Source organism: Cryptomeria japonica, chromosome 9 (genome assembly GCF_030272615.1).
Source record: "Cryptomeria japonica chromosome 9, Sugi_1.0, whole genome shotgun sequence".
Classification (NCBI taxonomy): Eukaryota; Viridiplantae; Streptophyta; class Pinopsida; order Cupressales; family Cupressaceae; genus Cryptomeria; species Cryptomeria japonica.
This window is the reverse complement of record NC_081413.1, coordinates 480,723,584-480,736,227: the sequence shown is the minus strand read 5'-3', so window position 1 is coordinate 480,736,227 and position 12,644 is coordinate 480,723,584.

Sequence of the window (12,644 nt, the reverse complement as noted above, 5' to 3'; positions counted from 1 at the left end):
TTACTAAATACATCCATATGAAATACTACAACTTCTTCAATCTACATTTTTATCATTGTCATTAAAATTAATACACAGAGATATTTTTCAAATTTCCATCTTTAATGATTTCATATAATAACTCTTGAATGGATAAGGAAGGAATACTATGATACTTGGTTTTAGTAGTCTCCATGTTATCGAATTCAATAGCCTCATCCAAGTAAAATTTGGTTCTCCTTCTTTTCTTAGGCCTACTAGCCAGAATAGGATCATATTTTCCTTTCTTCTTCTTCTGCCCTTTCTTCTCATCACCAGATTGAGCCATCCAGATTACTCTTGTAAATTCTCCTTTCTTGGGGGCCTTTTGAATCTTTGGATCTGACTCAATTTCAGATGCCACAAGGGATACTGCCACATATTCCCTCTAATATTTTTTCTTCAACCATAAAATACCTTTTCCCTTAGTTGATGAACCAAAGGGTTTTGACTGAGCCAAAGGTGTCTTCACCAGAGTGAGAGAAGACCCTGTCACCTTAGCTTTGGTTGGAGCTGGTGCAATCTTTTGTATCTCTACCTTTTCTACTACATCTCTTGTAGCTCTTGCATCTTTGACTTTCTCTCTAGAGTGACCTTCATCCATGAGGATTTCCTCCACCACCTTGGGAACTTTCCTTTTCCTTGCCGGTTCAATGAACTTGGTGTGAAGTTGCATGGATTTTTCTTTACAAGTTTTGAACCTTTCTTCTTTTGAGTCTACCAGAGCATTCAATAGGTGTTGTGCATAAGCATCTAGAGTTCCTACAATAACCTCATAGCCCATAGGCATGATCCATAGCATCTAGGGTTCAACTCCCTCCTTATTCACCATGAAATAGATTGTCCCTTCATATTCCTTAGGGATTCTTACCCTCTGCTTCATCTTATCTTGAAAAGTCTTTAAAAATGCCCAAAAAGAAGCATTTTGGTTTTCTCTGTTTCCAAGACTATCAAGGCCTTGTTTGATCTATTGGGCAACCGACCTATCAAATTCCCACTGCACTCTACCAATTCTGGGGATCTGATTCAAAAAGTAAAGTGCCAAACAAATAACTAAGGAACCATATTTGAAAACATGTTTTTTGTCCTGCTCAATTGTATTCAAATTGATCATTAACTCCCCCAACATGACACTACACAGATAATAGTGTGCATCTTCTTTTACAAAATAGTAAGTTGCATGGATGGCTATGCTGAATATTGAATTCAACCAGTTAGACTAATATATCTTATATCCAATGACCATTGCAACAAACTTAACGTCGTTATCTTTAATTGTGCCGATCCTCATTGATTTCCCATCAAATTTTGCACTAGTTAACTTGTTAACCATAGGGTTTGTAACTTTTTGTAGCCCTGGCTTGTCACCGGTTTGATTCAAGCATGTAAATGCTATAATTTCTTCTGAAGTGATCTTGTAGGGTTGATCTAGCCATATGAACTCACGATGAATCCTGATCAACACATATCTTTCTCATTCATTCTCTTCGAATGACACCAAGTTCACGAACTAGGTGAAACCCTTTCTCTGCAACTGCATATATTTCAGCTTAGGGTTACCAATTTCATCCATGATACTATTGGTATATAGATCCAAAATGTCTTTAGTGCTAGTTTCTTTGATTTCATAGTGAATGTATGCCAGTATATCATCAACGTGCAAGACTCTATGTGGAACAGAAGAGAAATCTCCAACCAGGTCATCCTCCATGGATTTGTAAGGATTCTTCTTAAATACAAGATGAGTTCTATCTTTGACCTCAACAACCAATGGTGTAGAAATGGAAGAAGAGGATGCCATTTCAAATTTTCAGAAATTCTCTTCAAGAAATACCTCAATTGATTGTCGAATGCCCTAGTTCACTCGTCAGATTGCTTCTAGGTCTCTGATCACCTGGAAGTATTGATCACCTTGTTCTGTAGCTTGAAAACACTATTCACAAAGTGAAGAAAAATTCTTGTATTTTCCTATTTAACTTTGCAAACCCTAATTTCACTTTGGAATAAATGCACCTCAAATATCCAACTAGATGCCCTATTTAGAAAATGGATGTCGAAATCAGCCATCTAAATCCCAGATATCAACTGAAATTCAATTCCCACCATTTTTAATCCATCGACTATAGATCTCATCAAGGGGTACTACAAGATTTGCATGAGTTTTCCTCCCCCTAAGGTTGAAAGCCCTAGTTACTAGATGAGGATTCTGTATCGGATTCAGGTATAGATCCACTAGGTTCATCTTTCTTTACCCACATCTTCTTATGATGATCTCTAATCTCATCAAATTTTGCCTTTCCCTTTTCATCTGATTTGTTCTTGTCTATCGAAACACTGTTCTTGCTTCTGCAGTACTTTGCAATGTGACCGGTTTTGTTGCATGCTCGACAAAAACATCATTCTGCATAGGTATAAAGTTCATCTAATTTGGTCTTGTCCTGAACTGATTAGAAACATGTCCAAATATTCCACAAGCATAGCATCTCTTGTTTTGAAAATTGTTCATTACTGACTTGCACATATTTGACTTACGGCCAAAGTTGTTGCATATGAAACACTAACCCATAAAGGTAGGAATAGTATTCTTGTTGTTCATTCAATTATTCATCCTACTTCTACACTGACTTTCCATATGACCAAACTTATTGAAAGTAAAACATCTACCATTAAATTTATGAGCATTAGTTTATCTTACCGGAGGATTCTTACTCTTCTTCTGATCAAGTTTTGGATTTTCTTGTCCAGATCCGGAGGATTCACCTTTCTCAAATCCAAGTCCTCACATGTCCTTTCCATGTCTCTGACTATTCAGCATCTCATCAAGCCTTGTTGTGCTAGATTTGAATTTGTCTTTGTATTCATTGGCGGTAGCAAGTTCATCCCTTAAGGTAGCAATTTTTCTCTCAAGTTCTTGACCATTATTCCTTGATTGTGTCAACTCAAGCTTCAATTCATCATTCTCATAGGTAAGATTGAAGCATTCATCAAATCTTTCCTTCAATGATTGTGCTAGATTTTCTCCATTCTTCTTTTGGTCCTCAATCTCCTTAGTTAGCCTCATGACAATGGATTGCATCTTATTCTTCAAAGCAACATTCTCTCTCTCAAGATTGTTAACTTCATCATCTTTATCTTGGTATTCCATGATCTGATCTTCTTTCTCCTTCAACTTGTCCATCAATTACTTCCACTTCTCTCTAGAGACATTTGCTTGATCCTTCAGGTCATTAATGAAATCATCAATATTATTCAATTTCTTCTTCAAGGTACAAATCTCATTTCTAGTTGCATCAAGATCCTCAAGTGCGACAATAAGTTGTCTCTGAAAACCAAAATCCATTGAATCAATCTCTTGGGCTGTGCTCAAGCGGTTAGGTTTCTTCAAAGGTACTAGGCTCTGATACCAATTGTTAGAATCAGGGATCACTGAGAGGTGGGGGGGGGTGAATCAATGATCTATTGGAAATCAAATTCACAAACTTATTCTTTATCCACCAGTTAGCAATGCATAATAGTAAAGAACACAAATAAGCAATAAATTAACCATAGATCCACACTAGAATTTTTATGTGGAAACCCGGAAAGGGAGAAACCATGGTGAGGCTGGGACTGGTAATATTCATATACTATGTCCAGGAGTACATAAATATTACATAGATGGGGAATGCACTTGCATTCAGGCTCACTACCTAGAGCTCACTGCTCAAGTATAATTGTGTGGAAGGCTACAACCCTTAGGGAAGTCTCACTGACTTATAGTTTAATTATAATAATGAAATATAGTTAAATGAACCCTGAAGTAGCATATGACAATGCATGAATGAGTTCTGGTTAAGCATTATATCTCTGACTATACTCACTCTACAAATACTCTATTTTTGTCTTAGTCAGCTATCAGATTATCTGTGAACCAAATGCGCATGTGAAACTGCACTCAATAAACCCAAAATAGATCACCATATCAGTAATACACTAAAAAAAAATCACCAATTCAATCTTATATATCCAATCTTAACAAAAATAATCTCCTCCAAGTCGGCTTTCAAAAGTGTAACGTGTAGCTTCAAGTCAGCTTCAATCTCTAACAAGACATAGCAACGGATCAAAGTAATTTTCCAAAGTGCTTTACCAATTTTGGCCTCATTATTTGAACCTCAAACTTAGTCACCAAAATCACCGCAATCACTGGAAATCTTACTGGACCAAAATTCTACTGGAATAATCCCGATTTACTAGTTAACTGGCTACTAGTTAACTTTTGCTTCCGAATAAGAGAAATCACAACCACCGAATCGAATCTGCAAGAAGAGTTGCCATCAATGACAACCCTAAACCATGAATCAAGCATTGAAAGTCACCGAATGAGTGTCAATTGCCAACATTCCCAATGCTTTTTTTGGAAATGGGAAAGAAAGTAGGGGAGAGGATCCATTATGTGTGCGGGGACCTAAATGTGTGATAGGTTTTGGGCGGGCCCACAGGTGTTAACCTAACTACCCAATACTTGTCAATGTGTGTCCCACCACATGTTCAACATTAAACCAATTTAAATAATACCATTCAACAATCACACAAATTAACCATAAAGAGTATCTTTTGTATTCAAAATATAAATCTTTATATTCACACGTAAACATTTAAACCATTCATATTGATTCGAATAAAAGTTTGAGAGTCTGGTCAAATAAGATCACATGCCTAATAAAGGGACCATGATAAAAATATTAATGTTTATATTAAACATTAAAATGATAACATATGAATCCTAAATAAGCTGACTTCAAGGCAATATAAAATGACATAATGACAATCCCATGCCATGCGAGCACCCATGGACAGTGACGTGGCCAATCAAAGGTCACGTGATGGTCAAAATTTGTCCATGTCTGCGTCAGACCACGAGACCCTTTGAACACCCTTCTGCATCCCCCGTACTATCTATCGAACTCAAACCAAGCTGATATGGTCACTTTAGAGCTATTATTAGTCATATCGCATGCATCCATCACAACACTTGTGTAAGGCCACAAATTGAACAAAAAAATAATAAACTCAGATAAATGGGGAAATATGGAGATTCAAATTCAAATTCAACAAAGTAAGTAAAAAAATTAAAAAACTTCGATTCAAATTCAAATTCTCAAACATAAATAAGCACTTGAAATCAATGTATTTGATTCAGCAAGAAAAAGCAAGAAGCGAAGAGAAAGAAGACAGAGAAAGAGCATGTTGTAGATGTGCAAGAAGCCACACAATTTAGGCAAAGAGTACATGTTTTCTAGGTATTTTTCTTGTTCACAATCCACAAACCTATTTTCAATTTACGTTTAACAATTCAATAAATTATGTTTTTAAAAAAACCACGACTCACTTACCAAAATGTTTGTAAAAATGATTCATCATAGACCAAAATAAATCATTTCTTTCTTCCCCCATGGATTTTTGTACCCATAAGTCCGCCAACTCCAATCTGACCTATGCCCTCTGCTCGCTGCCTTCATCCTCACCCACACCTGCAATAGCCACACCACCTTCCGTTTCACGAAGAAATTTCTCAAGCAACCTCCACCCCTTGGCTGATTCGGACCTCCTTGTTTCCCGGTCCTACCCCACTCTCCATCTAATGAATAGGAAGAGTGTCATGACTTCTACTTCCACTCCTTCCCCTATTAGATAATCAAACCCAATTCTAGGAATGACCTTGTTGAGTAGAGGCTTTAGGATGTCTAACCATTCTTTACCCATTATTCCCCACAATAACCATGCACACTTTTCAACGTTCTTCCCAATCTCTATCCCTCATGCCAAAACCATATTCACAATGTCAACATTCATGTGGTACTTGTGTTCTATTTTCAAGAGATAGTCATCAAGGAACACCTTAATTGCCATGATAAATTCTTCATCCTGGTACTTGAAAACTTGCTTCAATCTCTTATCAGATATTGCGCTAGAAAAAGCCAGCTGCTGCCATGAGGTGTAAAGTGTCAATGTAGCTCCCATGCTTATCGGTTCCTGAGAACTGCTTCCCCTTCGCTGAACAATTACTAAAATAAACTATATTATCAATGCATTGCTTGAACCCTATAAATAGATGTGTTTATTTTATTTTTTTAATTTCCTCTTCAATGCTTTATAGTAATGTCGGTGAGCCAAATCTCTTCAAAGATTTTGGCTTTATTATGCACACTTCCCATCTAAATAAGAAACCACCACCTCATATTCCCTACATTAATGAGATTTTCACATTTTGGCACGTATCCACCAGCTCACATTCCCTACATTAATGCACAGTTCAATATCCTGACATATCCACTTGACATTATTTGTCCTAGGGGAGAGGACCCACAACGTGCGCACCCCATCTTCATGGTGTCCATGTATACATATGTCTAGCACTGTATACATATGTATATACATATTGTCAAATATATATATTTGACAATGTGTGTATATATAACCCCATCTTTGTGGTGTCCATGTATCCATATGTCTGACACTGTATACACATGTATATACATGCTATCAAATATATATATATTTGACAGTGCATATATATATATATATCCCCATCTTCGTGGTATCCATGTATACATATGTCTAACACTATATACATATGTATATACATGTTGTCAAATATACATATTTGACAGTTTGTGTATATATATATATTGTCCAATATATATTCCACATGCAATACTTATACACTCAATTATGTATATTTGAAGGTTTATATATACAATTCCAGTTCATTAAACTCAACTTTATAACAACCAATTCAACTTTAAAGAAGCCAATTAAAAATGCACAATTGAACACAGACAAAAGTGTAGATGAATGAAAATGAACATAGAGACATGCAAATGACCGACTTCATGCCAATTCAAACACAACACTAACTCAAGTGGACATACATCAAATAGTGACTCAATTTAGTCTACATGGTTGCATGAACATAGACCCATACATTTACAACCCTTCTACTTCTACGTATTTACATATATGTACATCTACAACTGATATTCATATATGTATGTATAGATATATACATATAAGCCCGATTCAAACATAGAAATGCAGTTCCAAATGCACAAGTGAACATACTTAAAAGTCTGCATGATAGAAAACCAACCCTTAATGACTCAAGTGAGTCAAATGAACTGAAATAGAAACAAACATCAAATTTTGAATTAATTTAATAGTAAACATCAAAACTACTAATTCTATACATATTAATGTATACACATATCACAACAGAAATATTCAAACATAATTGAACATCAAACACCAAACTACTTACTGATTTGAACATCAAAATGGTGTTACGGTTGTATGTACGAACAAAATTCAATTAATTGTCCATTGGAAATACATATTTGTATCTACATACCTATACAATTACAAATGTTGTACTTGTGTGGTTTTACATGTATGTACATATATGTACATATATAGCTAATGTACATATACATATTTATGGATATGTACATATAGAGACCATATACATATATGTATATACAGATATTAAATTTACTAAATTTCCACAGGCCATGACTGAATTGCATTACCCGCTTCTGGATCTGATTGTCTTACTCTTTTTTACACCAACATTTCTGATCACACTCTATGATCCATTATCCTATTGAAGGAGAGTGTTGAGAGATGTACAAATGAAATGCCCCAGTTGACACTCTCCTTCATCCTGATGGTGGATCACTGGGTGTCATCTGAAACATTGATGCAAATTCTAGAAGCATCAAATCCTATATACAGATGTGTTCAACTATCAGGTGACATGATATATTTGTAATGTATACCACGATGCAGATGACTATGGAGAAGTCACAATGATACATTCCAGACATCAAACATGGACACAACTGAGTGTGGATGTCTCAAACAGATATGAACGCTATCAAATTGTTCAAAATTATGAATATGATAGGGAAAACTATTTGAAGGCCAATCACACACTAACAACTCAAGGTCTCATTGAAACCCTCACTCCAAATGATGTAGATTTTGACATTACAACTTACCTCTGTGAATATTTTGATCCCTTCTCATAGTCACCTATTCCACCCACTGAATGGTCAATTCAAATCCCTTATGCATGCATTTGTGCACAACAGGAATAGATTGTGAAGCATTCTCATATTGTTGATCAACTCTTTCTCTGTCCAAATCCCTGTGATGATCATCTCTTTCCCACCTGATCGTCTTTCTATTCTAAATTATTCAAGGTGAATTTGGATTCATAGAAAACCAACTATCCAAATAGATTTTTTTAGAAAAATATGGACCACAAGTCTGTCAAAGCTCCGCTACCCTGTCATGGTAACAGACGCTTCGAAGAGTAGTCAATGAACATATTCCACCATGGATTTTTACCAAAGTATGCATTCAACCTCATCGTGGTCAAATTGGGTTGCATTATAATCTACCTTGCTGGCTATACAACCAACAAATTCTTTGGAAGGAAGCCCTTTCAGGTACACCACCACATCTACTTGACCCAGAAGGTTTTTACCATGAATTCTTGCCAGACTAAGTCTGCACATGTACCTCTAAACCCATGTTGTCTAAGTTTCCAATAAATAATACATTTCCACACACATGCCCATAAAAGATATCATTTTACATAGGGAACCATACTTCTACTGTTTGAGCATTATTGTCATCTTACAACATCTTATCATCCACTGCTTACTTGCACAATGGTGCCATGTCAAGAATCAAAGTTAATATCATTCAGCAAGCATCCAATTATAACATCACTTGGTTAGTTGGTTCCATCTCAATGTAACCCATGTTGTACTATATATTTGTATGCTACATCTAAAATTACAAAATATTCCATACATACTATACAATTCATATTAATCTATATATATGTCATGGAAATACAACTAATGTATAATTTATTACTGTTCTCTACAGATGTGGAAGGAAAATAAGATGACTACTCATGGTGCAAAGAAGAGAGAATCAACAAGGTTGCCATCACATAAAAGAGGTGTGAAGTTCCCAGTTCAGCCACATAACCCGCCTCCTAATGCGGTCGAAGTAGACCCTATACCCCCATCACCGGAGGATCAAGAACTAGAACCTGTCCCGCTGCCCATAGTGGATGATACTGATCCTTCAACTGGAAGTAATTTTACAAGGCCATAGAAGCTATGGTCAACTTCTGCCATGGAGGGTGCAATCCATGATGTAGAGGAAAACAACATGTCTATCAAGTTTGTAGCAAAGAAGTGGGGAATCCCAGCTGCAACAGTGATAAAATGGTTGGGTGGTCTAACAACGCTAAAGAGGAAGAAGAGATTGTTGAGTGGTGCTAATAGATGAAAGTGGTTGGTCATGGACTCAAGATCCTAAACTTTAAGGTAATTGTGGCATAGATTTGTGAGGGTAGACCCAACCCTTTCAAGGAAGGCATGCCCAGGAAGTCATGGTGGGCTGGTTTTAAATCCCAACATCTAGAACTCACCTTGTGGATAGTTGAAGGCCTTGAAAAAGATAGGGCACTCACTCTGAGACCTACCATTGTTAATTCTTTTTATGAGACATTATCAAAGGCCTATGCAGCAAATTTGTATGATCCTCTTTGGATTTGGAGTTGTGATGATACCAGGGTTATGGTAGGCATGGATGGTGCTATGAGTGTGCTCACTAGGAGAGGAAGTCACAATGTCTCATACATAATCCCAAAGAGTCGGGAATGGATTACGATTTTGTGCCACGCGAACGCTTCTGGGAAAAGAATCCCAAGCTTCTACTTGTTCAAAGGGAAGAAGCACCTACAGAATTACATCGCCAAATGCGATCTGAGTGCTTGCATGACAACACAAAAACATGCATAGATGATGAAGGAACTATTCCTTAATTGGTTGCACCACTTTGTGCGATCTATTCCAGGGGGTGTATTGCTCAGCAATAAGCACTTGCTTATATTTGACGGCCATGACATCCATGTTGCAGTGACGACTATCCAAGAGGCAAGGATGTTGGGTATAGAATTTCTCACATTGCTGGCTCACACCTCTCACAAACTACAACCACTAGATGTGAGTGTATTCTCTCCATTCAAAACATACTTCAAAACAAAAAGAATGATGTGGTTGGCAAGGTTTCCAAAAGTGGAGATCAGGAGGGAAGAACTGGCAGAAATAGGAAGAAAGTCCTTAAAGAAGGCATTGACAGTTTCTAACATCATAGTAGGCTTCAGAAGGAAAGGGATATGGCCCATCAATATCGATGCCCTCATGGATGACATGCATTCCAGCACCACATTCGATATTCAAAATGAAGAGGATGTTTCAGTTGTGCAAAATATGCTAAGCCTATCTGGTGTTGATGTTTCAAGTGAAGTTGTTGCAGAAAATATCACTGAAAGAGTGAGTGACAGTGTGGAAGATAGTCTTGCTCTTCCATTGCATCAAATAGCACTGACATGGGTGGACAATGGGGCAATGGCTCTAGGAGTTGACTTGGAAGGGAAACAAGAAGACTCAACATTCACTTTCCGTTCACCAGCCACAACTACCATTGATGATGTGGTGCATTGATATGTCGATTGTGGCATATCAGATAGCCATCCTGATGCAGAATTAACACAACAAGACACCACACAAGACACAACACAAGTTGTTAGTGAGAAAGATGAGAGCCTGTTATCCCAAGTCAATGAGACATGCCCCTCTCAATGGGGGATAGGACTATAAATATCTTTAAAGTTGCCTATTCACATCATCAACAAGATGAAAGGGAAAGGTGTTCATGATGGACTCCAGTTGAGTTATAACTCATAGTTGATTACATCTGATGGGTTCATGGAATAGTTAATGGTTGAATATGTTAAGAAGATGGAAGAAGAGAAGACCAAAGAAAGAAAGAAAGAGTAGGCCAAAGAGAAAAAGGCAGCAAGCATATTGGCAAAGCAGAAGAAGGAACTGGAAAAAAAAGGAGATATTGTGTAAATAGAGAAGAAGGAGAAGGAGGAATGACATAAACGAGAGAAGGAGCAAGAGGAAGAGGAAAGGGCCATCAAGGAGCAGAGAATGGTTATGGCAAGAAAGAGGATGCTAAATAGTCTAGATCGACTCCATCGAGTCCATTTCTAGAATGACATCCCATAATGCAGTACATGTTGAACACAATGATCCCCACCTTTTGACCACCCTAAATTTGTCAACCAAGTTCCCCACCAGTGACCTATACTATTCCTTCAACTCACATACCAAGGGTTATCGACAACGTTGGGTATTTTCGATCACATTCAATTTGTCAACCAACTCCCCCACCCGTCACCTTTTTTGTTCCTTCAACTCACATGTCAGGGGTTGCAGATAGCCCTGGTATAACAACCCAATACAAGGTGATGAGAACATGGCACCTATTGTAGGCTCAGGGGTACCACCTGAAGTTAGAAGAAGTTCGTTTCAACCTTGGATGAACTGACATCTACGTGAACATGTGTGCTTTTTTTTTTTTTACTTTTCTGATTTATCAAGACAAATCAGAACTACGAAAATATCTTTTCAAGACATGGATTTGACATGATTTTTGTTTCGAATTATGCTCATATGGTATTTTTTGTATGTCGATGCAATAGAAAACAAGTAATGGGATGATTGAGGAAGTTGTTTTATATGTCCATGCAATTTCAAACATGTAATGGGATGAATGAGCAAAGATGATTTAGGAAGTTGTTTACTAGTACATGCTTGTAGTTTCCAATTATGTGCATACTTATTTTATATAGATGTCGATGCAATTCTCTACATGTAATGGGATGAGTGAAAAAAGATATCAAAAAATATAGGTTTTATGTCTCCAATTAGGTTCATTTTGTTTATTTATATGTCAATGCAATTGAGAACATGTAATAGAATGAAGGAGCAAAGATGATTGAGGAAGTTGTGAACATGATCATGCTTGTAGTTTCCAATTATGTGCATACCTATTTTATGTAGATGCCATTGCAGTTCAGTATATGTAATGGGATGATTGATTATAGATGTCAACAACTACATGTTTTATGTTTCCACTTATGTACATGAAAATGAATGAGAAAAGATGACAATTTTATATGTCAATGCAATTGAGAAGATGTTATGGGACGAGGAGCAAATATTGACAAGTATCGCTGAGTTGGAAACCCAAAATCAAAAGTTAACATGCCAATGAGGTTTTCTACATGGTCAATAATGACATGTCATCCAAATCGCCAAAAAAATACCACTTTGGACCATCAACTGGAATGAGAGCGGGCTCACCCCCGAAACATGCCACACTTTCCATCTGCATCGAACAGGTTGGCCTTGTGGCAATCAATCACTTGCACACCTTACGAACCATCTACTCCGCCTAATACTCCTACCCCCATATTCAAATTCAAACTTCAGAGGCATTAACTATGCATCACCTTTCCTTACTTGTACCTCCATAATCTACAACAAGGACACACAACCGTTTGAATACCTTTATACTTGACAATTGTGGTGCACAGACCATTCAATATGAATGTGAAAGTGCAACATAAATCAGGAGTACAAATATTTCAAATGACAACATGTCCTCATTGTTTAGAATTATGAGGATGGCATGTCCTCATCCAGTGA